General features: G+C 43.5%; 1 pseudogene; it reads left to right on the top strand.

The window, feature by feature from the left end:
* The window catches only part of LOC146347572 (protocadherin gamma-A6 pseudogene), a 59,507-nt pseudogene that overhangs the window by 20,551 nt on the left and 29,286 nt on the right, over window positions 1-9,670 (top strand).

Below are 9,670 nucleotides of genomic sequence, written 5' to 3' on the forward strand. Positions count from 1 at the left end.
TAAACTGTTGTGTTAAACCCCAGTTGTCTGGAGTGTCAATCACCTCACGTCTATAGCCTAAGCCCCATGGTATAAGGAAGGGGAAGTTCAGAAGAAGGAAGGTGGGACTCTAGGGGGGCAAGAGATCCTTAAGGAGTTGCTCAAGGGGTCCAGGTCATAAGGGGAACCCTGAAAATCGTAATGGCATGGTTGTTGTTGTTTTTCAATGGCTGCAATACTATACCCACTCAGTCTCTTGGTCGTAAGCCCCACTGAACTCAGTTGGACTTAAAGTAGAAATGCATAGGATTCTGCTGTGATGTCGTGTTACATCACAGGGAGTGAGCTATTATCTTTAATTATACTTCTTATCGGTACTGTTATATTGTCCAGTTGTATACTGACTTCATTGCCAAGTCTTTTCAAAAAGCAATACTGTGAACTGCAATATTATGGGCACAATCCATTGTTTTTGTCCCCTTGATTTTAATGGTGGAGTTAATCAGATGCTTATGTGTCTCCCATTGAAGTAAATGAGATTTAAAAGTATTTACCTTTGGCTGTATGTTTGTTTAATTTAGAATTACACAGATGCATAGAGAATTTCACATTATGCATAGAAAGAATGGTCAGGTCAGGTCAGGAGTTGTATACTTAGATAACTGATACCACAACATAAATGGCATGAAAATAAATAAGGCTTGCATAATGTTAAGGACTTTCTAACTTGCTAATTGGATTTGGTTTGGTATAGCTTCTTTAGTGCATTGCAAATTGTTATTGTTTTCTGCTGGTCCGATGGAAGGTCTGACAGATCTGCATATAAGCCCATGTATGTAAGTGGCCAAGCTATCTGCACGTCTCCAGGAAGCCCACAAACAGAACTTGAAGGTAACACTCTTTCCCTGTTGTCATTCCCCCAGGAACACGTATTTGGAAGAATACTTTCAAATAAGCTTGCGTCATCACTCAATTCAGTCTCTCCTATCTATCGGTCTGTCATGTCTACATTTGGTATTTTAAAAGCGCCCCTATTCTCTGCCCACATTCTTAGGGGAAAATAATTCTCTTTGAACCACCTTCAAAATTAAGAAAAGTCTCCCATCCCTCAACAGGCCCATATTAAACCTCATCCAGAAATATCCTCCAAAGTATATGCACTGTTGAAATACAACCCAGACAAATGCACACAATTTTGAGCCCAATTAATTTAAATGCAAGGAATCTGAGTTTATATTTCTCTAGTTGAATAAAATTGCTTGACTTTGGTTCATCTCGTTTTTGCATATCTGAGTATTTCCAATGTCGCTGTGTTGGCTCAGATAACAAGAACAACAACAGTTAATGTTCGGAATACTCCACATGCATTAGGACTGTCCACGTGTCCCATGGGTAGAAGGACAACAAGCCTATAAAGAAGTGTGATGGCGACCCCCATCTTAGACCCCCATGCAGTCTAACTTATCCGCAGCACCGGTGGGCGTACAAACTGGACATACATAGATTCTCTACATACATTACGCTCTAGATCAGGGGTAGGCAGCTCGGTGCTTTGGATTACAACTCCCATAATCCCTGATAGCTGGCTATGCTGGCTGGGGCAGGTTGCCTAGCCCAGCTCTAGGTGCATAGAGGGATGGTGGAGTCCACAGGCAGAATCAGACATTGGTGCCACTTGTGCGTAGTCCTAAAATCTTGTAATCCTTACATCCTTCTAAGGTAACTGAGTATTATTGTTTCCCTGTATTGTAGATGGCGGGCTGTTGCTAAGGCCCAAAGAGGTTACTGATATCTGACTGGGGATCTATGGGAGATGAGATGTTGCTAAGAACTGAGAGGATTTCAGGGTTGTTGTCAGCCAGCACTAGAGTGACAGTGACTGCGGTGGAGAGAGGTCCTTCCCTAATACCAAAAGGGGAATTTTGTGTGAATGTAATGGCTGTGAAGTAAATGGAGGGGAAATTTGTGCACCTCCAGTAACAGAGCAGATGTGCTAATGCAGATGTGCTAATTTCCCATCTTAGATGTGCTAATGCAGATGTGCTAATTTCCCCTCTATTTAGTTCCTAGCCATTATATTTGTGTATATTCCCAGTCCAAGAAATTGCGGAAATGTTCTTGAGAGTTTTTTTTTAACCATTATGGAGGTGGTAAAAAGGGACAGAGAAGATGGGGCACTAGCATCAGCATTGCTCACACACACACCCATGAGACCCGACTGACTCCATCCCATTCAGCCGCCTTCTCAGTTTTTTCTAGAACTGTCAGGAAACTGCAGTAACCACAGTAGTTAAGTGGTCTGAGAAGGGCCACAAAAACGGTGTGGGGGGGTGAGATCTCCCCTTTCCAGAGTAGCTGGAGACTTGGGGAAGTATTGAAAAGGTGGGGGACACTGGGAAGTGTCAATCCATACTTAAAAGCTACAGGATCACATTGCGAAGGGAGAGATATTACGTCCCCCCACACACACACTTTTGGTGCACCTACTTTTCTACTTTTTCCCCATTTTCAGTGCTTTTCCATTGACAGCTCGGCAATTGGTCCCTGGCAACTGTGTGCAAATTAGCCTATATGCAGTCTTGTCTTGTCAGTTTCCATGTATGTTGCCTATTCCTCCTCTGCACTCCCTTTGACAGCTGAAACACACAAGGAAATTGACTAGGCAAGACTACGCATATTGAACAATTGTAAGTGCACGCTTGTGCACTTGTGAAAGTCCGACTAATAATAATAATAATAATAATAATAATAAAAACACATTTGCAAAATTTTCTGGGACCAAAGAAAAAAAGGGTGGTGAACCAGTAAGGGTGGTGAACCAGTCACTCCACAGTGCCACTTGGGCACCGGTGGAGGGGCCATCACTGGTGGCAACAAGGGCAAGATCGTGAGAAGTGGCAGGTTTTTTGCTGCTCTTGCCAAGCAGCTCTGTAGCCAACCCCCATAACCCACAATGAAATTGCTCTCCCAGGTTTGGATGACACGACAGCCCATCATGGGTTGAACAACCCCTGGAACAAGCCATGGGCTGTTAGGGTGGCTTGTTGCCAAAAAAATAAGCCACCCTGCAGGAAGCGGTCTGGGTTTGCACAACACAACACCCCATCATGGCTAGTTACCCATGATGGGTTGTCATGTCATGCGAACCCAGTCAATGTGGCTACACAAAAATCCTCACACTGATCTAAAAATTAAAAAAGGACACACACAGGAGGTGGAAGAAAGAACAGGTCACTAAGGAAATGTACAGGCTGATAGCCCAGGATTGCAGAGATGGTGTCAGGAAGGCTAAAGCTCAGAATGAGCAGAGGTTGGCGAGGGAAGCTAAGAATAACAAAAAGGGTGACTTCAGGTATGTTCATAGTTAAAGGAGGATAAAATAATGGTACACCCACTGCTCAGCACAGATGGCAGAATGTTGACAGGTGACAAAGAAAAGGCAGAACTGCTCAACTCCTATTTTGGCTCTGCCTTGTCCCAAAAGAATGTCTGTGTTCCATCCGGGTTATGTGGCAAACAGGCTGAAGGGATAGGACTGCAGCTGACTTCAGGTCTATAAAGGCCTGAAGTATAATTTACCTTTTCGATGTCTAGAGTATTTCTCAGCCATCTGGAAAAAGACTAAAACATGATCCATAGTGGAGCAGTCGTTTCGGAAACCAAAACGTTTGTTCTGCACCCATGGTATTCGCATCAGTCATTCATAGAATCATATACTAGTAGGGTGGGAAGGGGCCTACAAGACCATCGAGTCCAACACCCTGTCAGTGCAGGAATCCAAGTCAAAGAATCTCTGAAAGATGGCTGTCCAGCCTCGTCTTGAATGCCTCCAGCGTGGGAGAGCCCACCACCTCCCTAGGTCATTGGTTCCATCGTCGTATTGCTCTAAGAGTCAGGAGGTTTTTCCTGATGTTCAGCCAGAATCTGGCTTCCTGTCACTTGAGCCCATTATTCTGTGTCCTGCACTCTGGGATGATCGAGAAGAGATCCTGGCCTTCCTCTCTGTGACAACCTTTCAAGTACTTGAAGAGCGCTATCGTATCTCCCCTCATTCTTCTCTTCTCAAGGCTAAACATGCCCAGTTCTTTCAGTCTGTCCTCATAGGGCTTTGTTTCCAGTCCCCTGATCATCTTTGTTGCCGTCCTCTGAACCCTCTCCAGTTTGTCTGCATCTTTCTTGAAGTGTGATGCCCAGAACTGGACACAGTACTCCAGATGAGGCCTAACCAGTGCTGAGTAGAGGGCAACTAGTACTTCCCGGGATTTGGAAGCTATCCTTCTATTAATGCAGCCCAAAATAGCATTTGCCTTTTTTGCAGCCACATCACATTGTTGGCTCATATTCAGCTTGTGATCTGCAACAATTCCAAGATCCTTCTCACTTGTAGTGTTGTTGAGCCACGTATCCTCCATCTGGTAACTGTGCATTTGGTTTCTTTTTCCTAGGTGCAGAACTTTGCATTTATCCCTGTTAAATTTCATTCTGTTGTTTTCAGCCCAGCACTCCATCCTATCAAGATCACTTTGAATTTTGTTTCTGTCTTTCAGAGTATTATCTATCCCGCCCAATTTTGTGTCATCTGCAAATTTGATCAGCATTCCCTGCACCTCCTCCTCCAAGCCATTAATAAAAATGTTGAAGAGCACTGGGCCCAGGACTGAGCCCTGCGGTACCCTGCTCGTTACCTCTCCCTAGTTTGAGAAGATTCCATTGATAAGCACTCTTTGAGTCCAGTTCTGTGGATCCACCTGATAGTTATTTCATCAAGCCCACTTGTAGCTAGTTTGCTAATCAGGATATCCTGGGGCACCTTGTCGAAAGCTTTGCTGAAGTCAAGGTATATTATGTCCACAGCATTCCCAGTCCACAAGGGGGATTACCTGGTCGAGATCAGATTAATCTGGCAGGATTTGTTCTTGACAAATCCATGTTGGCTTCAAGTAATCACTGCAGTGTTTTCAAGGTGCTTACTGGGGATGTCAGAGAATTTCTCCACGAATCTCGGGGAGGCCGAATGCCAGCGCATTCGGCTCCCCGAAATTGGTGGAGAAACGGTCTGCCACCCCCCGGGACGGGACTTACCTTGTGTGAATGTCCCTGGTGGTGGCGGCTCTGGCGGTGGTTCGGCGGCGGCAGCCGGTCTTCCGACTGGCTGCCACCACCGCCATTTCCAAGTTAAAAAAAACAACAACAAACAAACGTGATAGGCTACGTAAAGATTTCCGTAGCCTATCACGGCTAGATTTTTAAAAATCACCGTGATAGGCTATGTAAATGTTTACATAGCCTATCACGGCTGAGTGAAAAAAAACAACAACCGCGCGTACGCAAATGGCAGCGCCCATGGGCGCCGCCATTTGCGTTCCTTATTTTGGCACGTGTAGTCTATGTAAACATTTACATAGACTACGGCGAAAATAAGGGGAACGCATTTGCGTACACGCGGTTTTTTGTTTTTGTTTTTCACTCAGCCATGATAGGCTATGTAAACGTAGCCTATCACGGCTGACTGCAGGGATGCAAACGGCGGCAGCTACAGCCGCTGCCATTTGCGTCCCGGCAGGACAGGAGGATTCGCGGCCGGAGGGACGGGGCACCTCCCCCCTGGCCAGAATTTCGGGGAGGAGGGATGGGGCGCCTCCCCCTCCAGCCAGAATTTCGGGGGGAGGGATGGAGCGCCTCCCCCCCACCGCGAATCAAGCTTCAGGTTCAGGTAAGGAACTTTCGTACATCCCTAGTGCTTACAGGCTGATTGCTTTATAATCTGCTCTAGAATTTTCCCTGATTGATGTCAGACTGACTGGTCTGTAGTTCCCAGGTTCCTCCTTTTCGCCCTTTTGAAGATAGGGACAACATTAGCCCTCCTTACAATTTAAATGCATAATTTTCCTATGATTGATAATAGACTAATGGGGGTATAATTTGATGGATCTGACTTAAATCCCTTTTTATAAATTGGGACTACTATGGCTTTTTTTTTGCAACAAACTGTGGCAAATTCTGAAAGAGATGGGGGTACCAGACCACCTTACCTGTCTCCTGAGAAACCTGTACGAGGGTCAAGAAGCAACAGTAAGAACCAGACATGGAACAACCGAGTGGTTCAAAATTGGGAAAGAAGTATGACAAGGCTGCATATTGTCACCCTGCTTATTTAACTTATATGCAGAGTACATCATGAGAAACGCCGGGTTGGATGAATCACAGGTCAGAATTAAGATTGCCGGGAGAATTATCAACAACCTCAGATACGCAGATGATACCATCCTAATGGCAGAAAGCGAAGAGGATCTAAAGAGCCTCTTGTTGAGGGTGAAAGAGGAGAGTGCAAAAGCTGGTTTGAAACTCAACATTAAAAAAACTAAGATCATGGCATCTGGCCCCATCACTTCCTGGGATATGGAAGGGGAAGAAATGGAAGCAGTGACAGATTTTATTTTCTTGGGCTCCAAGATCACCGCAGACGGTGACTGTAGCCATGAAATTAAAAGACGCTTGCTCCTTGGGAGGAAAGCTATGGCAAACCTAGACAGCGTAGTAAGAAGCAGAGACATCACCTTGCCAACAAAGGTCCGCATAATCAAAGCTATGGTTTTCCCAGTAGTAATGTATGGCTGTGAGAGCTGGACTTTAAGGAAGGCTGAGCGCCGAAGAATTGATGCTTTCGAACTGTGGTGCTGGAGAAGACTCTTACGAGTCCCCTGGACTGCAAGGAGGTCCAATCAGTCAATCCTAAAGGAAATCAACCCTGAGTGCTCATTGGAAGGACAGATACTGAAGCTGAAGCTCAAATATTTTGGCCACCTAATGCGAAGAGAAAACTCTCTGGAAAAGACCCTGATGCTGGTAAAGATTGAAGGCAAAAGGAGAAGGGGACGGCAGAGGATGCGATGGCTAGATAGCATCACCGATGCAATGAATATGAACTTGAGCACGCTCCGGGAGAGAGCGCAGGACAGGAAGGCCTGGCGTGCTATGGTCCATGGGGTCACGAAGAGTCGGAGACAACTGAACGACTGAACAACAATAATGGCTTTAAGCCAGCTAGAAGGATTATATCCAGATTTATCCAGATTTATTTATTTATTACATTTCTATATTGCCCAATAGTTGAAGCTCTCTGAGCGGTTCACAACAATTAAAACCATAAAATACAACACAATGAAATACAATAGTAAAGTTTAAAACTATAGTATAAAATAAAACATGGGAGCAATGCAAAGATTTAAAATACAGAAACAGAGTTAAAACAACAGAAACTGAAAGACTAAAATGCCTGGGAAAAATAAAAAGAATTTACTAGAGCTTTCCCTAATTTTAACTGTGTTATGAGGCCAAAAGTTTCTGCTTCTGGTACAAGATCCCATTCTTGCAGATTCTCTATGGGATTCCCAGCATGTACCTTCTGCCGATCTTGGGCTACATCATAAAATATTGAGGAAAAAATGGCATTCCCAAGTCAGTAGAGAGGCAGCAATTATTCACTCTGTCAGTACTTTCCAGAGCTCCTGAAAAGTTGTGCCAAAACAGCTTATAGTCTTTATTTTTTTCAGACATCATCAGATTTCCCAACTATTTCTTTGTACCATTTGTTTTTGTCTTAAAAGGTTTTTATAATTCGCTCTGTACTGTTTATAGGATTCTAGTTGCTTCTTTTTTTGCTCTGTACATTCTCTATCAAACCAGCTTTGGGTTCATGTCAAGGCGGGGCGGCTCCCCGCTTGCACAGTGAATAACTCGATGTCCATGCAGAGCTATAATTACCATAAGCTGTTAATGATGTTAGTATAGATTTATTTTCCATTCCAGTTTTAAGCTGTGAAAATTAAGCCGAGTTTAAGAGGTTACTAAACTTATCTTACAATTTTAGTGTCCATTTAATCCTCCTAAAGTTAGTACCATCCACAGCACCATAAACACTTTCAGAATGGTCAGTGTGCAACAGACAAATTTTAAGCTGAATGGGAGGGCTAATGGTTGCTAACAGTCTGAGAGTTGACCACAAATTCTTTGATCCTAGCTTTTAAAGGATGGGAAATAAAAAAGTAGTCTATTATACAACTGCTCCTTAATTAGTTGTAAATGAATTCCCCTAAGAGGTCTCCTTGAGTAGAGCCATTCAGAAACTTCAGTCCTGTTCTCAGTTTAAAATTAAATTGTTTTGCCCCTGCTGCATTTATAACTGTATCTTTAGAGTTCCTCCTACTTATGCCATATAAAGGTATAATCATCAGGTCCAATTCGGGGCCTTAAAATCCCCTGCCATGACTATGAATGCTGAAGGATATTTAAATTCTCGTTGCATAACGTATTGACCTTCTTTATAATGTTTAGAGTGGGGGGGGGAGTAATATACACATCTATTAAATTCAAATTTGATTGTTTAATATTCAAAGGGTAGATACTGAGCCACACAGTGGGAGAGGTAGTACTTTGGCATTTAAAGTAGAAGGAATAAAGCAGGCAAGCCTTGTGCTAAGTCTCCCATTCTTTCCCAGTGCAAAACCCTCTGAGATCATCCTTTGATAACCATGTAATTCAATATTATCCTTTGCCCACGTTTCTTGGAATAGTAAGTTATCATATTGTTCAATAAATTCAGAAAATCATTGTCCCATCTTTTGTTGGCCCATCCGGTAATATTCCAGGAAAGGATTTTGAGCAGAGATTCTTTATGAGTTATTAATTGTCAGTTCATAAGTTCAAGAGCATGTACACTGTGTCATCAGGTTTGGCACAGCGCAAATCCAAGTCACTGTTCTCAATACTAATGACAATGCACAAGTTTTCAGCCAACCAATCTATGAGGCAATCATTAAGGAGAGTGTTCCTGAAGGGTCTACAGTTTGTACAGTAAAAGCCACTTCTCTGGATGAAGGAATCAATGGAGAAGTAAAATATCATTTTCAAAAAATCACAAAGTAGAATTCCCAAATGTTTCTGTTAAATTCCACAACAGGAGAAATTACCCTTTTGGGGAGCCTTGACTTTGAAGCATCATCATTATATGAATTTGAGGTGCAAGCCATGGATGGGGGAGGGCTGAGTGACAGATCAAAAGTTGTGATCTCTGTTACAGACTTGAATGACAATGCACCTGAATTAACAGTGACTGTTTTAATCAACTATCCCTCAGAACTTGCAAACTGGAACTGTCACTGCCATGTTAAATGCAGAAGACAAGAGGCCAGGTTTGCACGATCGGTGGGGGAAACAATGCAATATAGGGTGTTTCCCCCGCCCCTGTGGGGGAATTATCTAGAGCATAATTTCTGGTCAAATTGAGGCTGAAAGGACTCTTCTATCTCTGTTAGGCCCACCTTGCTACCTGTTATCCTCTCTCCCTTCTGATTTCTTTATATTCTCAAAAAAGAAAAAAAAAGAAACCCTTGGGTTGGATCCAGACTTGTCCCTCCACCAACAGATATCCAGTGGAAGCTTCCTGCAATTTTCACCGATTCCCCATTCACTTGCAGCCCTAATGTCATCTCTGATGCTGTTCCAGAGGGTCAAAACCGCTACCCCCCTTTCCTCCATTACAAACAGAACTCCGCTGAGCGCAAGTCAGATGTCTCTGGGGACTGGCAAGGTGGGGGGGCAAACTTCATCCATTTGGGCTTTTAATGTTCTCAAAAAATTGTTGAGTGAGTTTTTGAGGCAGGGTATTTTTCAGGAAAGCTTAAAAGAAGAA

Source organism: Heloderma suspectum, chromosome 4, assembly GCF_057233095.1.
Source record: "Heloderma suspectum isolate Gila_16-S chromosome 4, 16-S_ref, whole genome shotgun sequence".
Classification (NCBI taxonomy): domain Eukaryota; kingdom Metazoa; phylum Chordata; class Lepidosauria; order Squamata; family Helodermatidae; genus Heloderma; species Heloderma suspectum.